This window comes from Bos javanicus, chromosome 5, assembly GCF_032452875.1.
Source record: "Bos javanicus breed banteng chromosome 5, ARS-OSU_banteng_1.0, whole genome shotgun sequence".
NCBI lineage: Eukaryota > Metazoa > Chordata > Mammalia > Artiodactyla > Bovidae > Bos > Bos javanicus.
This window is the reverse complement of record NC_083872.1, coordinates 106,869,141-106,891,364: the sequence shown is the minus strand read 5'-3', so window position 1 is coordinate 106,891,364 and position 22,224 is coordinate 106,869,141. Positions and strand designations below refer to the sequence as shown.

General features: G+C 50.2%; 1 long non-coding RNA gene across 2 annotated transcripts; it reads left to right on the top strand.

Moving 5' to 3' along the window:
• Positions 1–4,658: 4,658 nt before the first annotated feature.
• Positions 4,659–15,301, top strand: LOC133248299 (uncharacterized). 2 transcript variants are annotated; one of them, XR_009736662.1, is made up of 4 exons: positions 4,659–5,452; positions 8,000–8,059; positions 10,394–10,629; positions 13,610–15,301. It is a non-coding gene; the product is annotated as an uncharacterized LOC133248299 (long non-coding RNA). The 2 variants fall into 2 exon arrangements; XR_009736661.1 differs by lacking the exon at positions 13,610–15,301 and having other exon boundaries at positions 10,394–12,644.
• The last annotated feature ends 6,923 nt before the right edge of the window (positions 15,302–22,224 follow it).

The following is a 22,224-nucleotide window of genomic DNA, read 5'->3' as shown; positions in this document are numbered from 1 at the left end:
CGAGCTGGCACCTCAAACGTTTGATATTTCAGATATTCACATGGATATATGTCAAAGCATACCACCAAACCTGTTTAAAAAATGGCGTGTCTTCTACCACATTGCTCTCACTAAAAATATGGATAGCATTTTAAGGAGAACAGACATTTTGCATGATTAACGAGTAAATTTAAATACATTGGGAACGTTTAACATTTTTCATGGCATCCTTTCAAAAAGCATTTAACATTTGTTTTACAATAAATATATTTATACAGAGACACATATGTTATAATTTATATACAAAGAAGTACCTGTTTGGGGGATATGACCCAGGATTTTTATTGATAAGAGATATCCCATCAAAGAAGGGTAAAGATGTGAATCCGACGATTATGGACGAATCTTCCGGCTATGATGTTTCCCTTGGGGTCTCTTTCAGAAGCCAGTCATAATTTCAGGAAGAAACGTTTGTAGGGGGTATGTCAGGATCTGACATCTAAAAAATTTTTAAAAGATCGATCAAAATTTATTAAGACCAACAAGTGGCTTCCACTTTTTTATCACTGTGGAACATTAACAGAAGGTCTTTACTATTTCAAATGTCCTTTATTGCTGCACTGCTCAGAGATGCTATATACTTTGGGGGAACAGACAAGTGAATCATTAAATGAAAATTTATTGCTTACATTTTCTAGAAAAGATAATACAATGCATAATACAATACATATTACACCCACCCTGTAGATATCTGGATAATACAATGCACCTTCAATGACCTCTATTTTTTAAAAGTCTTGAAATTCATAATACCATCAAATGCAAGTTGAGTAAAAGTACAATTCCATTTAGAAGTTTTTTAAACTAAAAATAAATGCGGAAAATTAAAAAATATCTGGAGAAGCACAGTGTCCTGACGTCCTCTTGGTCTTTTGCAATTTTGACGAGTACGGTCATGAGAGTCAGGGACCCTGGGAGGGAACTTGCTCTGTTTTGAGGGAGGGGATCCAGGGACGATCTGGTCCTGAGGGAGAGAGGATGGGGTCAACGGCAGAGCCTGAGCAGCTCCTGGCGGTGGGGACGACCTCTTGTCCTGAGCTCCCTGTTAGTATCCATGGAAATATGGGATTTGGGGATAAATGGAGGGAAAGAGGAGCAGAATAGGGAACAAGGAGGAAGCGGCAGCACCCACGAGGGGCTTCTGGAGGGAAGGAGCCAAGCCTTCTACCTGTGCCCAGGGACCATGAGCAGTGTTCTCTGGCAGATGCTCCACCTGGGTTATCAGACGCACGAGGGTCCACTTCCAGGAGCTTGACTTTAATCCATTTCAGTGACTCTTCTCTGATCTGCAACCCTCTTGTGGAGATACGGAGGCATCTATCAGTCTCCTGAGCTCCCAGCGGAACTTCGAGAGTTCTCAGCTCACCGGACAGCATCAGGGTTTGGAGAAGAAGAAATACTTCTCTGCTTTTCTTCAAGGTCTTGTAGTTACCCTCCCTCCCAGCCCCTGTAGATATCTGGAGCTTCGTCGGCATGGCTCACCTTGTCTCTTGCTTCAGGACAGTCCCCCGCTTTGCTCCAAGTCATCATCTGCTTTGACAGAATATTCCTAGAAGCTCCACTTCTTGACAAGGTTCAGTCACTTCAGGGACTCGCCTGAAAAATTTGGATCTGCACTGCCCACTGGGGCTTGCTCTCAGATCTCCGTCTTCTTCTTCTGCCCTGATACAGACTTTTCTTTCCACCTTGGGCACTCAGATGCTCCCTTCCTTCCTTGTATCAGTCCTTCTCTTCTGGCCCCGAGAGCAGGAGCCTGGGGTCCCGCCAGTTTCCACCTCCTGACCCCACATTATCACCTGTGTGTCTTCTCTCACGGAAGCTGCCACTTCTTCCTCCATCAATGGACATTCCTGCAGGGACTGGTAAGCCTTCCACGGGTCCTAGAGGTCAGTATACAGGTCCCAAGTATTCCTTCAGTTGCCTACAATAATTTTAAAGTGTTTTAGCTTCTTCCTCTTGTGTTCCCATGGGTTTGGCTTCTTTGTTCAGAATGTGGATCTTTGTTGAAGTGACAGACAGCTGGTCCTCCTCTTGATCTGACCATCCAGGTTCTTCTCTTGCCGGCTGGTTTGCTAAAAAGCCTGTGTCTACACCTCCGGGGACCCCAGGCATTGGTCTTTCTCCATCACAGGGTGAAACTCCCACTGTCCCCTGTACCGGGAAGGTCTTTGAACTCAGGACTGTGTGGTGAGCACGTGTCTATTCATAGCCATCAGGCCTCACTCTGGTGTCCCTGGGCCCTGTGGAGGGCCTGGCATGCAGCAGGCGCTTAGCACTCCCCATGTTTGTGGAATAAAAGCCCAAATAAGCGGAAAGCCATCGTTGGCAGTCTCTGAGGACTCACACACAAAGCTCTACTGTCTCAGTGGATGGTTCTGTTTCATGGGTTTTGAACTCCCCTGGGCATAAAGCGTCTGTGTGAAATAATTAAAAACATTTAACAAATGTTCGACATTGGATGACCACAAACCATTCATCAGAATTCACCCTTTGAATTACAAAGGGTGTAACTTTGTAATTCAAACTCAATGTTGTTTGAAAAATAAAATTTTCTGATGGTCATTTTCTGTAATCACATTTCAGTAAATTTAATAAACAAGTCACAAAAATCAAAAGGCAACTCTGGAAATCTCAAAACTCTTCTAAATAAACTTTGAATCAGGAAAAAAAAAATAACCCACAAGAGCCCAAACTGCACCATTATTTAGGATACTGACAGTGAAGGCACTGTATCAATACCTGAGAAAGAGAGCCAGTGCTACACAAAGAGGAAAATTCATAGCATTCCGAAAGATGAAAGTGTGGTGATGAACTGGACAACTGAGTATCTGGCTAGAAAAGTTAATAGTGGGGAGAAAAAGAATCACAAGGAAAGGAGAGCAGTGGAAATAATGTTGCAACAAACTCTTTGAGAACTCAGAAAATCTGAAGACTCAAGTAATTGAAGAGCGGATTGTAGGGTGGCTGTTATTTCTTCTTTTAAACAGAGAAGGCAGAAATACAACAGTGAAAATGAAAAAGAATGCAAAACCAAAGGCAAAGAGGAAAGTGACTTTTCGGAGCCTACCTTCCAGAAGGCTGTGCCGGTGGAGGAAGAGACGGGGAGTGGGTGGCGATGTTGTTCGAGGCTCCTGGGCAACTGCCCACCCCGACCTGTTCCCTCCGCCACCCCACGAGAATAGCGCAGTCCCTCCTGGGGTGGATGGGAGGTAAGACATTCCCATCTGGACCACCCTGTGGCTGGGATCCCTGGGTAGGCTGGGAGCAGCCATGAGTCCCCTCAGATGCACCCTCTCCTGGGGGCTGGTGGCCATGCTTGGGCTTATTTGTACTTTCCCTTGCCTCCATCTGCTACAAAAGATCATCTTTAAAAAGTGAGATGACAGATTCTGGGTCCAAAGTCTTTTACGGTTTGGATTCTTATGAAGATCGTGGGAAGTGCAGACCTCCTCCCTGGAACCCGTGTGTGTACTTGTGGGACAGATGAACGAATGAGTGTCCTAAGGACAAAGCTATCATTTGATGACCTTAGGGATGACCTGTAACCCTGTGGGCTCTGTAGATGGTCCTCACCGTAGAGCTTAAAACCTCAGGGAAGAAGCCGTAGCTCTGGGGAGGGTTCTGGGTCCTACGATGGCATTTCATTTTACAAGCCATTAATTCTCAAATTCAACATGTCCAAAACCAGCCTTCTTTTTCATTTATTTATTTTTTTAATTTGAAACCAAGTTTTATTTCAGAATATATTCAAGGTGAAGATTTTTGAGTGATATTATTTTATAATTTGGAGAATACACACATATACACACACACACAAATGCTCAGGCTCCCTTTGGGATGTTCTGGATTTTAATCTGGCAAATAACACTCCACTCTGATAGGCAAAGTTGTCCACTATTTTGATTGACTCTGTTATAAAAGCAAGAGTTCTTAGCGATGACTCCCAAACCTGCTCCCCGCTCCCCGCAACTTCATCTAAGTGGTCCCGCCATCCAGCTAGAGCTGCTCAAGGGAAACCCTCAGAATCCGTCTTCGGTGCCCTTCTCCCCCGACTCATGTGCAATCTACCATAAAGTCTCGTCGAGACTGCCCCTAAGACGTTTCCCAAACTGGCACTGTGTCTGTCTCCCACCCGATTTCCTGCCTGGAGTGCCATGGCCCACAGCCTCTTACGTGGTGTTCACGTGTCTGCTCCTTTCCTCTCTGGGTTTCTCCGTGGACCACACAGAGTTATCTTTTAACTGTGAATAGACGACATCACCCGCCCCTTTCTAAGCAATGTTTATCTGGCTTGTGACAAAATCCAGACCCCTTTCCCTGGCCTTCAGTCTCCTGACTTATACACACAGCGTGGCCCCCTCCAGCCCTGTCAGCGTCAGCCCTGACTTTCTCCCCTACACCCAGCCCGCCCTGGCGACAGTGGCCTTTGTCTCTTTTCCCCAAGTTTGTTCCTACCTTAGAGAATGGCCCAAAATGCATGCCCCCAAATCTCATAACTATTTTAATTTGCCTGGTTTCAGCTTAAACATCTCTCTGAAACCAGCTCAAGGAGCCCCACCCCCCAATCCCTCGCTCACACCTCCCTGTGATATTTTCAATATTTTAGGTACAGGGTGATCTCAAAGTCCTCGTACTTTGCCACACATCTATGGCAGTGGCCAGGAATGAGAGGGCCATGGTCCTATTCCTCCAGAGTCTGGAACTCAGCCAGACAAGGATTTGGGTTAATTTCCTTTCTTATCAGATGCGCTAGGAAGCTTTTCCCCTGTCACTCTAGGAGCGTGCTGTTCCCAGATGCTGGGAATGCTTTTCTCCTGCGTGAGGTGCCTTCCTGGCCTTCCTGGTGATCACGGTAACACCCCTGCCCGCCCATCGGCATTCCTCCTCCTGGTGCGGTCGCCTTGCCTCCTGGTGATCAAGCCCCCCACCCCACTGGCATTTCTCCCTCTGGGGCTGTCGCCTCGCTTCTCATGCTGTTTTAGCCCGCTGATCCCTAAAGGGATTGCGGCCAGGAGGAGGACGCCTGCTCCAGACAAGAGCCTTGGGGCCGTGGTCTCTGGCAGTGCCCCCCGCTGCAGCGCAGTCCCAGGGAGGTGTGCCCCTTTCCTCCAAAGTCGTCCACTTCTAGTCTTCGTGCAAAATCTGGTCTTTCCGGTTACGGTCTCAGTTCCCTCTAGGTATTTCTTGTGATCAGCGGGTGTTGAGCGGAAGCCGTGGTCAGAGGGGAAATTCAGAGATCAGCTCTCCCTCAGTGGGAAGGGACTGGCATGCAGGTCAGGCCAGTAGCACCATGTTGATGGAAGGAGCTAGGCTGCTATGATCGGGGCAGACTGTGGACGCTGCTCGAATTCCTGGGACAAGAGTGAAGTGGGGAGACACAGGAGGTGTGGCGGTCGGCTGGCCTGCTTCAAAGGTGAGGGTGAGGGGGCTCCATGGGGTGGCCGAAAGTGTGCAGAAGCTGCCCACATAGGCTCCCTGAGGTGGTCCCGGCTACAGCCCTGCCTCTGGCTGTGACCGTGGGGGAAAAAAGACCAGGAAACACATGGTCCTCAAGGGCACGGTCCTGGGGCTCCCCTGGTTCCCTTAGGGGGAGATCAGGAGAAGAGGGAGGGGGCTTTTGTACCATATAAATGAATGATGATTGAATGAGGGACTTGCAGTAGAGCAGGGCAGGGATTTTGGGGGCTGTGGGTTGGAAGGAACCTCTGGGCTGGGGTAGACCTCCCAGTTCTGCTTTTATAACCTCACAGGGAGTGGACTTGATAAACCAGAGCCATGTGCATCCACGTGGTATCCTGTGTCCTCACCGTCACCGTTGCTGAATCAAAGCCGGACAAGCACAGAAAGAAGGAAACCCTCTGCCTCTGGTGCCTGGGGCCATCCAGACAGCATCAGACCTGGGGGGTGGGGGAGCCATACCAAGGCCCTGCCACAACCTGCTTGCTTTCTTGTTAGTCACCAGAGGCAGGTACCTTTACTTTGCGGATTTAAGTTGCAGACGCAACACTTTATCGACTCGTGCCAATCAGCTGAGTTAGTGTTTGTGAAGTGCTTAGAACAATGCTTGGCACTGTTAGCTGCTCCAGCTATTGTTATCAGTATAGCAGCTACAGTGTTTCAGCCTCTAACTTCTGATGACCCGAGTAAACCAGGGTGACTCGAGGGTGACAGAGCAGCACCCATGGTTCCACTGGCTCACTGGATGAGCTTCACAGGCTGGGAGGAGGAAGTCACCCAAGCAGCTGGTCTACATGGCTGTTTGCTCAGACCTAACCTCTGGCTTTGGTTTTTCCAGTGGTCATGTATGGACATGAGAGTTGGACTATAAAGAAAGCTGAGCACCAAAGAATTGATGTTTTTGAACTGTGGTGCTGGAGAAGATGCTTGAGAGTCTCTTCACTGCAAGGAGATCCAACCACTCCATCCTAAAGGAAATCAGTCCTGAATATTCGTTGGAAGGACTGATGCTGAAGCTCAAACTCCAATACTTTGGCCACCTGATTCGAAGAACCGAATCATGGGAAAAGACCCTAATGCTGGGAAAGATTGAAGACAGCAGAAGGGCAGACAGAGGATGAGATGGTTGGATGGCATCACCGACTCAGCGGACATGCGTTTGAGTAAGCTCCAGGAGTTGGTAATGGACAGGGAAGCCTGGCGTGCTGCAGTCTATGGGGTTGCAAAGAGCTGGACACGACTGAGCGACTGAACTGAACTGAATCTTTGGCACTGGCACCTCATGTGGGTGAAGTGCTGGGCATCCCAGAAGCCCCCTTTAGCGACAGGCGTGTGCTATAGGGTGTGTGCAGGCTGCCCATCCTCCGGTGGAACTTGTGATGTGGGTGTTCCCTTCTGAGCCGTCTGCCTCCTGGCACCACCAAAGAGGGTATCCAGACGATTCCACCTGAATTTAGAGACTTGGCTGATAAGCCTTCACTCTGGGCCTGTGCCCTGGCCTGGGACGCTGGGAGGGGCTGGGCCATCCTGGGCTGCAGGGCACCCTCTTCCCTGCCCAGCTCGCCAACTCAGGCACACACACACAGCCCACTGGGCCCATAGATGTTCACAAAGTCCAGGAGTGATTATCTACCCCTGGGCTACTGGCCAGAGAAGTGTGAGAGCAAGGCCTCTGGGGATGAGACCCTCCTGGTTACATTGCTTGCTCCAGAGTAAGGACTCGCTCGTCACATACCACTGCACCCTCGAGCCTTTGCTGTCTGCCCCCAGGCTGCCCTAAATGTCCCACCTCAGCTGCTCTGTGGCCTCTGCCCTTCCTGATCGTTTCCTTCCCCTGTTCCTAGAATCATCCACCACCCCTCCTCCCCAGCACCTCATTCCCCATCCTGACTGCCACCCCACTTTCCCTGCACAACCTCACTCTGGCTGCATGGTCTCGGCTGTCTGCTGTTCTGGGAAAACATCTTGGTTGAACCCTCATGGGCCACCCATACCAGCCTGTGCGGGCGGCCCTCTGAGGGATGCTGGGCTGAGACCCCAGCCTGGGGTCTCCCTTTAATTCAAGGGAGACCAGTCAGACTTGTATTGGAGACAGAGTCACGGATGCGTGTCAGACAGACTTCTTGTGCAGCCAGCAGTGACTGTTGGGAACGGCAGGCTCCCCCCTGGGCCCAGGGCAAGCACAGTGTGTACTTCCCACCAGCTCAAGCCTCTGATGGGGGCTGTTGGTGAGCAGAGATGGGCTCTTCTCCCCCCATTCCTCTTTTATTTTACACGACTAGCAAAGCCTCCTCCTACCCAGGGTGCTTTGGTCCAGTGTGCTGGATGCTGTTGACTTACTGCTTCAGAAATCAACACACAACCACCTCAGTCGTCTTCTTTGGTGGGAGAAGCAAGTGTGGGTGTCTTTGATGGAGTGAGCCATGGGGACCCTTTTCTGAATGATGGGGAGTCAGGTCCTGGGCATCTGTGCTAATGAGCTTCCCTTGCCCTTTCTTGGCAGGATCTGCTGACCCACAGTGAATGTTCTGGAAAGCCCTGGTGGACCCGAGATGGAAAGAGGGTAAAGAGAGAGAGAGGCATGGGGGACTCGGGGGTGGGGGTTGGCGGTGAAGGAATCACGAAACATCTTACCCTGTGTCTGGACAAGAAACCAAGGTCTCACTTAAGTGTTTTCCCAAATCGCTAGTTGGTATCAGAGCACCAGAAGGTTGTTCTCTTCTAAAAATAGATATTGCATGTTATCAGAGCTCTTTCCTTTCTTATTATTTTTTTTTGTTCCTTCTTGATTTGAAAATGTTAGTTTTATTGGTGGCATTGCATTTTGTTTGGAGGGGGCATATCTAGCAATGTGTTTGTTTTCTCTACACCCTTTCATACCTTCTCCAAATCTCCCAGGCCGTTTGGTACTTCTGAACCTTCACTTACGCTGTTCCCCGTGCCTGGGACCCTGTCTCCTCCGTAGGGCTCCTCCCAAGCCCTGAGACCAAACTCCTACTCATCCTTCAAGACTCAACTGAGACAGCTCTTTCTCTGGGGAGCTGTCCCTGTCTCTTTTATCTCCACTCCTCAACCCCCACCCCCCGCCAACCCCTAACCGTGGACTCCTGCCCACTGATCTCATGAGCCCCGTGCATGTATTTCCCTGCTTCCCATCCATATGTTAATTACAGTCAATGCTATCGCGTCTCTCTTCCCTTCTAGACAGTAAGCTTTTTTGGGAACAGTGGGTGCATGTCAGTCCTGGTTGTGTCCGCCTTGGTGACCACAAGCCCAGGCACGTTCTTCTGCTGATACCCTCACCCCATTCTGGCACTCGCCCCCTCAGCTGGCCTCGAGAAGAAGTGACATATGCTTGGGGGCACATCTACCACAAAGAAGGGCTCTTCTTTTTACGGTGGCCAGTGGGTAGACCTGCTCAGCAACTTTCCTTTTGTCATCTATACCCTCCTCCTGCCTGTCTGGGGAGTCCTCAGATGTTTTGCTCTCGGGACCCCTTTGTAGTCTTGAAAGTCGCTAAGGACGCCAAAGAGCTTTTGTTTATGTGGATTATGTCTACTGATGGTTCTGGTGTTACGAAGGAAAGCTGAAATTAAAAAAAAAAATATATATATATATATACACACACTACCTTAAACATAACAATAATAAATCTGTTACACACTCACGTGAGTATTTTTGAAACAAACAAAAAAAACCTTGAGGAGAGGCAGTGTTATTTTATATCAGGGTTTCTAAACCGTGGCACTATTGAAATCTTGGACCAGGTTATTCTTGGTGATGTGTGGGGAGGGGGGACAAGGGGAGCTTTCCTGTGCCTACTTGTAGGACTTTGAGCAAAATCCCTGGTGTTCATGCCCACTAGGTTTTAGGGGCACCCAGGGCCACCCAGCACCGCCTCTCGGCTACGACAACTAATGTGCCCTGGAGTGAGCCAGGGGACAGTCATACTGTCAAACCACTGGTTTACATCTGCAAATCTTTTTAATGTCTTCAGTTACAGAAGACAGCTGAATCCTTCCACCTGCTTCTGGATTCAGTCTGCTGTGGTTATGTTGTTTTGGTTGAAGTGTGTCTTGAACTTACAGCTGTCCACAGACATGTGGTTGGAAAAGGGAGACACATTTTAATAGCTTTCAAAATAATTGTGTATAGTCTTCTTTGGTGCTACCCCAAAACCCAACGTGTGGCAGTTTCCTTAAGCTTAGTTATAACGTGGAATCTGCTGTGTTCGTGAACTTTTTATACTGTTACATCCAAATACATCTGTTTATCTTAACCTTTGGATGGTGCCTTTTACACAAGTGAGATTTTTGAAACATCACACATAACTTCTTTAGAAAAGTTTTGCACGGGTCTTTTCAAGTTTGGTGCATCTCACTGTAAAAGAAATTACATGTGTTCGTATTCGTCTTATTACAAAAGTTTCAAAATTCTGGGCAACTGTCAAGATCACAACAACCGATTCAAATTATCTGAAAATCTGTTTCCACCTGGAAAGATCCGATTTTGTTAAAAATCCGATTTTGGCCAAAAAACACTATGAATTGTTCTCCTAGAAGTGACTGGCTCGCTGACGTTTGAAAAAATGGCTACCTAATACCAGCATTTACACAATTGGGAGTACAGATGATTCTTTCAAGTGAAGATACTCTTCTGTGTTTAAAGCGGCTGCTGCAGCCCCCGACTCAACCCCCTCCCCCGTGGGCTTCTTCCCGACATCCCACCTAACCCAGTGAACAGCCCGAGTGCTTTCTGGGTATCTCCCTCAGCAGCCCAGAGAATATCGTAAAAAGTGTATCAGGATTGGAGTGAAATTCATGTTTATTGCTTCATCAAGCGCATTCCTAAGGGAAACTGGCTTTTTCCCCCCTCCACTCCCCACCCCCCTTCCCAGTCCCCCGTGACAACCATGACGACCAGCCCTGCTTTGTTCGACTGGCCCTGAGACCCGTCTGATGCATCCGCTGCACACTCAACACCATCAGTGCAAGTATCAACACAGGGGCAAAGGCACGTGGCACCTTCGATCAACGACGAAGCTTGTTTTGACCTTGCTGAGCCGGAAGGGGTTTGGGGACCCCAGTGGACGCCTTCTGGTCACCACCAGCCTCGTCTCCCTCTGATGGTGAGGTAAGACCACTGCAAGTGTCTGTCTTGAGCAAACAGGAGCTGTTTACATGATGAGCTAGGCAAGTGCCAGGGAAGGGCCCCAGGAGGTCGTCTGATCCAGCCCCTTTGGACTGCCGACTGGCGGACTGAGACCCAGCTGGGAGACAGACCCAAGGTCTCACAGCTGCTCATGGAGGAACTAGGCCTAGAACCCAGGTCTTCTGATTCCCAATCCAGTGCTCTTCCTCCTAGCTCTCTCCCATTAGTCCTCGAGACTCGTGGGGCCTCTAACAGGCGTCCACCTGCAAGAAGATGCTTGAGGGCATGTGGGGTGACTGTGCGTCATTACACTACATACAGACCACGTGTCTGCAAGCTTCCTTTGGCCCAGCAGCACTGGGGGATTGGGGGAGGGGGCTGGCTGCTATTGTCTCCAGGTGCTGGGACCACCAGGTGGGCAGAGGCACCAGGTGGGCCCTGTGTGTTCTGACAGTCAGGCCCTCCTTCAAACTGATTAGCCAGGGAACTCTGTGGTTCCTTGGCTTCACTGGGTCACATCACAGTGTGATTACTTTATAAGGACTCCCCACCTTGCACAGAGTCTGAGCCTTGCAGAAGCAGCAGCAGCAGCAAGGTAGCAGTAGCTGATGCGCATGCAACTTGGCCCCATGAGATTTCATCCAGATCAACTCCAGGTACTTCTAGTATTTATCAAAGAAGATAACCAGTGTAAAGGATTCTTCAGGGCATGTCAAAAAGCAAGGTTTATGTGTTCAGTTACCAAGGAGGCTCAGACTGCCCTCGCCTGTTTCCTGGACAAACACCATGACATCATCACCATAGACCACAGAAATTTCCAACATCTGGATGCTGAGGCACTGTGCGGGTCTATCAGATCATCAAAACTCTCAGAAAACAGAGCTATTATTGGTGTAGTATGCAGAGTGGACAGAAAAGAGTCTGTCTCTTGGATAGAGCCGTCACGGGCGGCTGAGACGGCGCACAAGTGCGGCCGAAAGGAGCTACCCCACATCCGAGGTCAGGGGCAGCGGCTGGGAGGAGCTACCCCACGCCCGAGCAAAGCTAGTGGAGGTGATCAAATTCCAGTTGCGCTATTTCAAATCCTGAAAGATGATGCTGTGAAAGTGCTGCACTCAATATGCCAGCAAATCTGGAAAACTCAGCAGTGGCCACAGGACTGGAAAAGGTCCGTTTTCATTCCAATCCCAAAGAAAGGCAATGCCAAAGAATGCTCAAACTACAGCACAATTGCACTCATCTCACACACTAGTAAAGTAATGCTCAAAATTCTCCAAGTCAGGCTTCAGCAATATGTGAACCATGAACTTCCAGATGTTCAAGCTGGTTTTAGAAGAGGCAGAGGAACCAGAGATCAAATTGCCAACATCCACTGGATCATCGAAAAAGCAAGAGAGTTCCAGAAAACATCTATTTCTGTTTTATTGACTATGCCAAAACCTTTGACTGTGTGGATCACAATTAACTGTGGAAAATTCTGAAAGAGATGGGAATACCAGACCACCTGACCTGCCTCTTGAGAAACCTGTATGCAGATCAGGAAGCAACAGCTAGAATTGGACGTGGAACAACAGACTGGTTCCAAATAGGAAAAGGAGTACGTCAAGGCTGTGTATTGTCACCCTGCTTATTTAACTTCTATGCAGAGTACACCATGAGAAACGCTGGGCTGGAAGAAGCACAAGCTGGAATCAAGAGTGCCGGGAGAAATATCAATAACCTCAGATATGCCGATGACACCACCATTATGGCAGAAAGTGAAGAGGAACTAAAAAGCCTCTTGATGAAAGTGAAAGTGGAGAGTGAAAAAGTTGGCTTAAAGCTCAACATTCAGAAAATGAAGATCATGGCATCTGGTCCCATCACTTCATGGGAAATAGATGGGGAAACAGTGGAAACAGTGTTAGACTTTATTTTTCTGGGCTCCAATCACTGCAGATGGTGACTGCAGCCATGAAATTAAAAGATGCTTACTCCTTGGAAGGAAAGTTCTGACCAATCTAGATAGCATATTAAAAAGCAGAGATATTACTTTGCCAACAAAGGTCCATCTAGTCAAGGCTATGGTTTTTCTGGTAGTCATGTATGGATGTGAGAGTTGGACTATAAAGAAAGCTGAGTGCAGAAGAATTGATGCTTTTGACTTGCGGTGTTGGAGAAGACTCTTGAGAGTCCTTTGGATTACAAGGAGATCCAACCAGTCCATCCTAAAGGAGATCAGTCCTGGGTATTCATTGGTAGGACTGATGTTGAAGCTGAAACTCCAATACTTTGGCCACCTGATAAGATCTGACTCATTGGAAAAGACCCTGATGCTGGGAAAGATTGAGGGCAAGAGAAGGGAACGACAGAGGATGAGATGGTTGGATGGCATCACTGACTCAATGGACATGGGTTTGGGTGGACTCTGGGAGTTGGTGATGGACAAGGAGGCCTGGCGTGCTGCGGTTCATGGGGTTGCAAAGAGTTGGACACGACTGAATGACTGAGCTGAACTGAACTGACCTTGCACTTTGACAAACTTAAAAGAAGCTTCTGGAAGGTTTTCCAGGGAGCTGCCTTGTCCTCAGCCATCACTATGACCTCCTGTGCCTCGCAATGGTGTTCCACAGGAAAACTGCAGCCATTTTTCTCTGTCCCGAGGGGCGGGGGGTGGGACATGGAAGACAGACACAGATTCTCCCCGTAAACAGGCTTCTGGCGCAGAGTCACAGTTATTAATGACGGTGAGGACAAGTACCTCTTCCTGGTGACCTGCAATGTTCTTTAGAAAGGAAGTGCAGGGCCTGCCTTTGGTGGGAGCTGAGCTGAGAAAATAGGGCCCCCCTTCCCCCTTGGTTTCACTTAAGCACTGCAGAAAGATAATTTACTGGCCAACTGCAGAGCATGGGAAAGTTTAGAAGTCTGACATGGAACTTGAAAATTATTTCCAACCCTGTCTTCTGTGCCTTTTCCCCACCAGGGAGCTCCAAGAGCTAGTATCCCAAGTGATCTCCTTGGAAGCTGTCCCAGGCTGGAGTCCCCCTGTCCAGAGCCGGAGGCTGGGCTGGGTGGCCTCTCTAGTTCCTTCCTGCAGTTCCCACTGGCAGTGACCAAGGACCCACATCTGAAGATGTACCCAGAAGGGTGACTGTGTGGCCTAGAAGCTGCTTGTTTCACAGACCTCCCTGCCCTACCAGCCTCCCCTCCAGGGGTGCCCAGGTCCTGACTGCTCCAGGCCTCCTGGCCCTGGGTGGCTCACATCAGCCCCCCTGTGATCAGGTCCCTAGGTGGCCCAGCACGAGGTACCCTGATGCTCTTATTCACGGAAGCCCCCTCCCTCAACCTGGCCTCCCAGTGGGGAGAGGGCCTTCTGGCTTCTGGTGGAGCATGGGCCTCAGGGTTGGGACCACACCGTCGCCTGGGTTTCTCGTGGAAAGTCCACGACGGGCTCTGGCAAGTATGAGCAGCAATGATAGGCTCAGGTCACCTCGGGTAACGGGGGTGTATTGTAAGGATACACAGGGGAGTGGCCAGGCTGGGCCACGCCCAGCTCTCAGCCGAGGGCAGCAGCAGACAGTCGCAGCAGGTCCAGCACCTGCCCTCGCCCCCGCCTTGCTCCCAGCAAGCGACCTGCTTCTGGCATCTCACTTGCCATCTGTCTCATGTCCCGTGGTCCCTGCCTGCCCCTGGGGAGGCCCTGGCTTCTCTCTCCTTCTGTCAGCATCTCCTTAAGTTCCCTCCCAGTCCTTACGAGGTTGGCGGGGGGGCACACGGCTTGGGGGGGCCGGGGCCCCAGCAAGCGTACCTCCTGGGCTGCTGGTTGGCCCCAAGGGGGCCTTTGTGGACTCGCGCACTAACCCCCCATCCAGCATCTGTGGCCAGGGTGGTTGGTGGTGTCACAGGGTACAAAGCATGGTGACCTGCGGGCGAGGGGTGCCCAGTGGCTGCCCTCTTGAGATCTGGGCATGTGCTTGAGGGGAGCCTGGGGGTAGGGGGTAATCTGAGAGCTGGGAAAGAGCCTCAGGGACACCTCCCCATGTTATTTGAAGTCCTCATATGTGCCCACAAAGGCCCTTCACAGACCCTTCAAGGGTTTGGAAGGGGCTGGAAAGGACTATCGGGGTAGCTAGAGCCTCGGACTCCCATCTCTAGTCCATGTGCTGAGTCCTCTGGACCCCCACCCACGTCAGCCCCTTCCCTACCTGGGCTGGGTGCCCACTCACTCACCAAGGCCTCCCCCACCCACCTCTCAGGGCCTTATATGGGAAAGACAGGAGCGGCAGGAACCAGAGAACCTTGTGGCCGATGGCAAGGCTCCCTTTGGAGTCAGGATTACTCATTGCGGAGGGGGGCAGTATTTAAAGTTGGATGGGAAGTGAATCACCCATCCTGATGACAAGACCACATTATGTGAGAGCTCTTTAGAGGAGGGGGTGATGGGGGCTGGAGTGGAAGGGCCTCAGAGGAAGTCGTTCCTGGCGGAGCATGGGTGGGGGGATGGCAGGCGGGGCCAGGAACCCTGGCTCCCAGTGCCTCCCCAAAACCTAGCCATGATGATGTACCAGCTCATCTTTGTGGTTTTTTTCAGAGGTGGGGGAGGCTGCAGGTAGGGCAGGGGCCTCCAAGCCTGGGGGAGGAGGCACAGGCACAAGGACTAGGACCCTCAGACAGGGCGAGGGGCGTGAGGGGAGCTGGGGGAGGGTGAGGTGCTGCCCTTACTTCTGCTTCTGTGCCCCTCGCTAAATTGAAATTGACCTCTCCCCCGTGAACAACGTGCCATACACTTAGGGTACTTCCGAGCGTGCCAGGTGGGAGCTGCCTGCTGTGGGCTTTAGGGCAGGAGCTCCCACCTGGCACGCAGGGATTCTCGCCCCACTCCTCTCTGAACCACCACCCCAGGTGACGGAGAGGAGGCAATGAGGGCCCGGGTCTTGGGCTCTGCCCAGGCTGAGGGCATCCCCGGTCGGTGGCCTCGACCTCCTGCCCAGCTCCTGGTTGGCGGAGGCTGAGGGAGGAGAGGCGGTGGAGCTGAACCCGCTAAACTGAAGGTGGTGGCTAGGTCCTTCTGCCTCCCTTCCGCAAACAGCCAGGCAGCTGGGAGCAGGGGGCGGAGGGAAGGAAGGCCATTCTGCAGGTACGGAGACCTGGATGCCCAAGACGTCAGATGACGTGTTTCTGGACTGCCCCCCAGCCCAGCAGGGACCCCAGCAGCGGGGACCCTGCTGCGGAAGACCGTGAAACCGGTGCGGATCTTGAGCCCTCTCACAGTCCCTGTTCTAGGTCTGGTTCTGTCTCTTGCTAGCTGTGTAACATAGGGGGAGTCCCTTAACTTCTCTGAGCCTGTTTCCTCATCTGTAAAATGAGGATAATAAGTCCTACATGGCTGAGGAAAAGTGGGGTTCGAGCAAGAACTGAACCCTGGAGCTGTGGAGCTGGGCTCCCGGCCCAAAACCACAAAAGCCCCATAAAAAGGGCACCTGCCTCCTTTCTTAGAACCACAAGTCTCTACCAACTCAGAGTATTTTATGGCCGTCTTGTGCACTCCACCCACTAGGAGGTGGCCACCTCGTACCCGCCACAACCTAAGGCTGCTGACTCTAAGTTGGGGGACGGAGCCATCAGATGAAACATTCTGCATGCTCTTCTGGTTGACAGACTTCTTTCAGAAACTAACAAAAACCATGGATCCCTCTCCCAAGTTAAAAACAAAAAACAAAAAAAAGCCCAATGCCAACACATCCACCCTATACCATTTTCTATAGCATTTCAGGGGAACTCCCAGAGTCCCCAGAGCCACTTGCAAAAGTCTTTTGACAAATGGGAAGCCAGGACGCATGAGCGTAAATGTTGACACTGAGTGACTTGCTGTGTTCGCCAGTTGTTCCCCAGTCTTTCCCTTGTGAGAGGGCCAGGGCGGTGCTTCCGAACCCACCCAATGCGGAAGGAACACACACATGGAGGACTGGAGGTGGGCGGTGGGGAAGGTCCCCACCCCAGTTCCAGGGTTGAGTCGTCTGGGCCTGGAGGACACACCGCAGTGAAGATCAGATGACAAGGGACTGACACTAGAGGTGTCCACCCTCTCCCTCCCTATTGACTAAGATCGAACAAGACAGGAAAGAAGGCCAGGGGTGGGTGGGTGTGGGGAAGGGAGTTTTACCGGACAGACAGAATTGAAACCCTCCCGTAGGGAAATAGTAGGTGAACAACAGAACAGAAGTTGTGGGCTCTCTCAACTCAGAGGCTTTCTCCTGGGTGGCCGGGACTGGGGGCCTGGCCTGCTGACCATCCCGGTCATGGAAACACTAAGGCCAGAAAAGTAGCATCCTGGGGACCCAGGGACCTGGGGAGAGTGCCAGGCGCTCTCTGTCCATCTTGCAGAGGAGGTGTCTCCTAAGGGCCAGATGCTCATTGCAGTTTCTGTTCCACCTGGATTCCGAGTAAGCTTTACAAGAGCCGGTGTCTGGAGCCTGGACCTGCATGGCCACCCTCTCTGTGGGGGGAGCGCAGACAGGCCCCTCTGGCTTAGATGGACCCTGGGGGGCTCTGGTCGGAATGGGGTGGGGGGTGCCAGATTCAGCAGCAGGCTCTGAATTCTCAACTCCTGGGTGGGGTCAGGGGCGAAGGCAGGGGCAGCACCCCCCACCCTTAACTCCAGAGCCACCTTGACCTTGAGTTCATCCTTGCTGCATCAACATTTTTTTTCAAAAATATGATTTCAAAACCACACCTAGTGGAAAAATTCGGAGAATATAGAACCCCAGTATGGGAAAGAATAATATAGAAAGCCGAGCCAGAAAAGAAGAAAATAAAAATCACCTGTAATCCCACCGCCCACATTTGAGTGCTTGTTGACCTCTGATGAGATCATTTCAGCTGGCCTCATCCCACCCTGATTCAGCGGTATTGAAATCATGTATTATTCCCCTCACCTTCCAGGGCTGGGGCTCTGGACCTCAGTTTTCCTGTTTGGAAAACATAGCTACACGCTAACAAATTTCTCCAGCTACTTTCCCATGATTATCACGTCTGTTTGGCCAGGAGAGAGGCCTGCCTGTCCATCGTTGGCAGCGAGGAAAAGACAGCTGGAGTGATGGGCACTTTCAAAGTTATGCAGGAGCCAAGGAGCTTGGGGCTCCTAACTCTTCACAAAAGTATGTGTCAAAGAAAAACTTCCCTGACCTGAGAGCAGGCACATCCTCCAGCTGGGACCAGACACCACAGGTCCATCCCTCCGGGATCTGTTCAGAGCTGTGCCCAGGCCTCTGTGCTACAAAGTCAGAACAGCAAGAGATCCTAAAACAGAGTTTTGTTATCTGCTTTATGAGCCACTCCAAAGTTGGGACCAAACTTCCTCTGGTGCACACTCTCTCTGTCCCATGGCCCTTCCGTTTGGACCACCTTCCTGACCTTTCTAAATGCAGTGGGACCCTCCCCTTGTTTGGTGAGTAATGACCTCCTTCTCTGCATTTGATGGCTTTGGTGGCCTCTGTGACTTCCCATTCTCTGGGTCTCACCCCGCTCGCCCTTGCGGTCGGTGGCCAGTTACTCCCTCTCGGGGTCATCATCCGAACCCCCTCTCCTTGCGTGGGCAATCAACAGGAGACTTTGCCGAGTCTCCTGGGAAAAGGTCAATTCCTGGTTTATTTGCCAACTTGCTTGGAGGGTGTCCACTCGAAAATGATTGGCCCCACGGAGTTGCTCCGCACCTGCTTGCTTTTCGAGTTGGGGATTTTTTTCTTTCCCTCGGCTAGATGTGTGCAAAGATTGAGGGTGTGAGGTAGCAGACGTTTGTCAGGCTGGCCCGAGAACCTGACGGCCGGGGCCACTCTTCCTACGTTCACCGTTCAGTCAGAAACCTTTTACTCCCTCAGCTGTTCTGGGGACATTTGCTTCGGAAACCACAGCCAGGTTTGACTGACTAGAAATCTAAGAACCTTGGGCAGCGTTGCCAAGAGTTCAGTGCTTGGTGACCAGCTCTGGACTGGGGCTCTTGGCTGCCCTCCGTCCCCCTCCTCATCTGCCCACATTTCTGGGCGAAACTTGTTTCTTTCCTGGTGGCGTGACTTCAAGCCAACCTTCAAAGAGAGTGCCCCTTTCCTGGGGCTGGTGTGGGGAGGGCAGGCATGGGGGATGCTGTGTGGGCATCCTAGCCTCACACAGGGGCAGGCACACCTCACACCCCGTGGAAAACCAGCTGTGCTCTCCTGAAAGCCTTCTTTGACTTCAGACGTGGTCACTGGGTGTTCTCTTGCATAAGTGGACTGACCCGCGGTCTGCTGAACCCTGCCTGCAAATGTGTGCAATCAGCATTGCACGTGTTTGTGACAAACACAAAAGAAGGAAGCACTTTGGCACGTGGAGTGCAGCTACACCTAATACCTAACGGGGTTCTGTTGGGGGATAGGGGCACAGGATTGGGGAGGCCTTGGCTGGTGACCGCAGCAGCGATGGGAGACCTTGGGGTCTCCTCCTCTGCCTTGCAACTTGGGAAAAAAAGGTGGCTAGTGATGGGGTGAACAGAGCTGGGCTCCCTGTCACTTTCTCACTAATGGGGGCATCTTCAGAGCAGAGGTGAAGACAGAATCTATAGGTGTCTCCTGGGAAATTCCAGGTGTCACGTCTGGTGCTGAGAAAGAGGTCCAAGTCCTCTGACCTCCAGCTTTGGTTAATTCCTATCCATCTCTAACTTCCCTGGTGGCTCAGACGGTAAAGCGTCTACCTGCAGTACAGGAGACCCAAGTTTAATCCCTGGGTTGGGAAGATCCCCTGGAGAAGGAAATGGCAATCCACTCCAGTACTCTTGCCTGGAAAATCCCAGGGATGGGGGAGCCTGGTAAGCTATAGTCACTGTCTTTCTTTCATCCATCTCTTATCACTTTCTAGTTAACGTCCAATGAAAACATTTCTACTGCTCCCCTGGGAGGTTAAACTTTGTGTATTTTTTACTTTTCTAGGATAATCTCTTGACTATCAGAGAACCTTCGAAAATGTAAGTCTTAGAACATGCAGGTACTTCAGTGAATATGTGGCATGGCCCCTTTCATTTTACCCATAAGGGTTCAGAGCTGAGACCTAAGTGCTCAACCCGGCTCACAGATATAGACTCTTAACCTACCTCACATCTGTCTTGCTGGGTGACTTCAATGATTGAATAGCAGGCTCTTGGCAACCCAGGTGCCATTTGAGATATCCTGGGAGCAAAAAATTCTAGTCTTCTTTCTAAGGGTCCAGTTACTTTACGAATGAAGACACACCTCTGTCATTCTTAGCAATCTACGTGGGCTGTGGGCATCACAGGTTCTCATTATGCCTTTCTTCCAAAGACCAAGCAGTTGGTGCAGCTGCCATGCTCGCTTTCAGACTTGCCAGTCATTTCCTGGCTTTCCCAAATGACCTACTTTTCCCTAACCATTCTACTCTCTGGCTGATCCTAGGCAGTAATGTGGCTAGAAGTGATAGGGCGAGAAAGAAGGGAATGGCAGAATAAGGTGCAGGAGGAATTAGAAACATTGATTGAGCACTAACTATATTCCTGGCACTCTGCTTAGTGCTTTACCCAATATTATCCCCATTTTACAGACTGAGGAAATTGAGGTTTAGAGAGGTTAAGTAATTTGCCCAAAGTCTCACATCAAGTAATAAGAGCAGCCTTACTCTGATTTCAGAGCCGAAGCTTGTCATCGCCATGTTCATGGGGCCACGCTGGAGGGATAAAGTCAGGTATCTAGGAAACTTCCAAGAGGCGGCAGCACAGAATGTTACTTTTTTAACTGCCTGTTGCTGCTGTCTTGATGGGATTTCTAGGACCACAGTGGAAGTGAGGGCATGAAAAGGAGAACAGACATTCCCTGGATTACCCATGCTCACGACTCATTTCTTCTCTCCCTCTTTTTTCTGGGGTAGACAGACAAGAATTTTTCCAGCAGGTACAGGCCTGAGGATGCTGGAGCTTTATGTTTGCGCCTATAAAAACAGTTTTTCAGGCTCAGGTAAACACTCATGTAGCTGTTTATCCATCCAAAGAGCATTTATTAAACACCTTCTGTCCTGTCAATTTTTGAGCCAATAAACTGGCAAAGTCACTGACCCAACAAACCTAGCTCAGATTCAGAAATTCATAACCTAATTCCAGCAGGGCTTTCTGTAGATTCTCCAGAGCAGTTTTTTCAAATAACCCTATATCTTTCCCACTTCTCAGCTACTGCTTTATAGCCAGACCCTCTACATGAAGGACGGCGGAAGTGATGGAGAAGCTGGCCTGTTTAGCACTTGAGCTCCAGTTTGGGGGAAGGATATGGAAGCCAAAGACTAACAAGAGGTTTTGGCATTATTTGTGAATATCTCCTTATTCTGCTATTCCATTTCCTTGGGCACTTAAGCTAGGCTCATGATGTATAAGGGCCAACTAACTGTTTACTTAAAACTCTACCCCAGCATCCTCAGCGCAACCTCTCAACTAACTGCCAGCTGTCACTCACTTGCCCCAACGGAATTAACGGAAGCTGCCAACAGCTCTGCCCTAACCTCATTGGATAGAATTGTGTCCTCAGCAGACACGAGTTTCTCTTTCTTCTGAGATTGCCTCCCTCCTGTCTTGGAGCGGGAAATGGTCTCATGTCCAGTCCAAGTTTCAGAGAGGGGAAGGAACGGGGTGTTTTATTTATTCTTACCTTTTACTTATTCTTATTTATTTATTTATTCAATGTGCTCCCGTATGGGTGTCAGGACTAGTCCTACAAGCAACTGCTGGCAGGGCCAGAGATAAGCCAAGGAGAGGGGTGCCGAGGAATTAAAGTGCTTGGGGAGGGTCAGCGGTCCCCTGATTACCACCGACAATCCAAAAACATGGTCCTTTTGGACTTAACTGGTCAAAGCCAGTGAAGTCCCAGAAATGCATCTGTTAGGAAGAGTGGGCTGGTCCTTTTCCCTGAGATCTTGTAGCACAGATGCAAGTGGATGGAAAAGACATGGAAAGCCTTCATAACTGCACAAGTGTGGGTGGGGATCAGTACTTACTGGGGAATGGTGGAGGTCACAGGAATGTGTGTACAAGGAGTGAAATTAGCAGAAGAAAGGCTCGATCTAGGATTCAGGCTTTGGTTATGGTAAAATCAGAGACATCTGGAAGGATGGAGACAGAAACCTGAATCTACTGGCTTTGAAAGTGAGATGCATGGCTGAGACAACGTTGCCCTGAGAATTTCTAGTTTTTGGCTTGAGACATAAGGTTGTGGTCAGCGGGTGGAAGTAGACATCTGCAGGGACACAGGTCTACCTATCTGTCTTGGACTTCTGGAAGATTCTCTCTAGGCCAAAGATTGTTAGCTAGGTTACAATATCAAGGAAGGTTATAGTTGCTTCTTCTCCACGTTGCCAAGCAGTTGGACTTTCATAAACTCTATAGGAGGTTTGCAGCAGCATAAAGGAGATGGCACTGGATTTAAATTTGAAGCTTGGCCCTGCCAAGCTGTGTGCTCTGGGACAAGCCATTTAACATTTTTGACTGTAATCTAGAGAGTAACACCTATATTACAGGGGACGCCTTTAATGATCAAGGTGGGGACATAACCAGGAAAAAGATAACGTTTACCG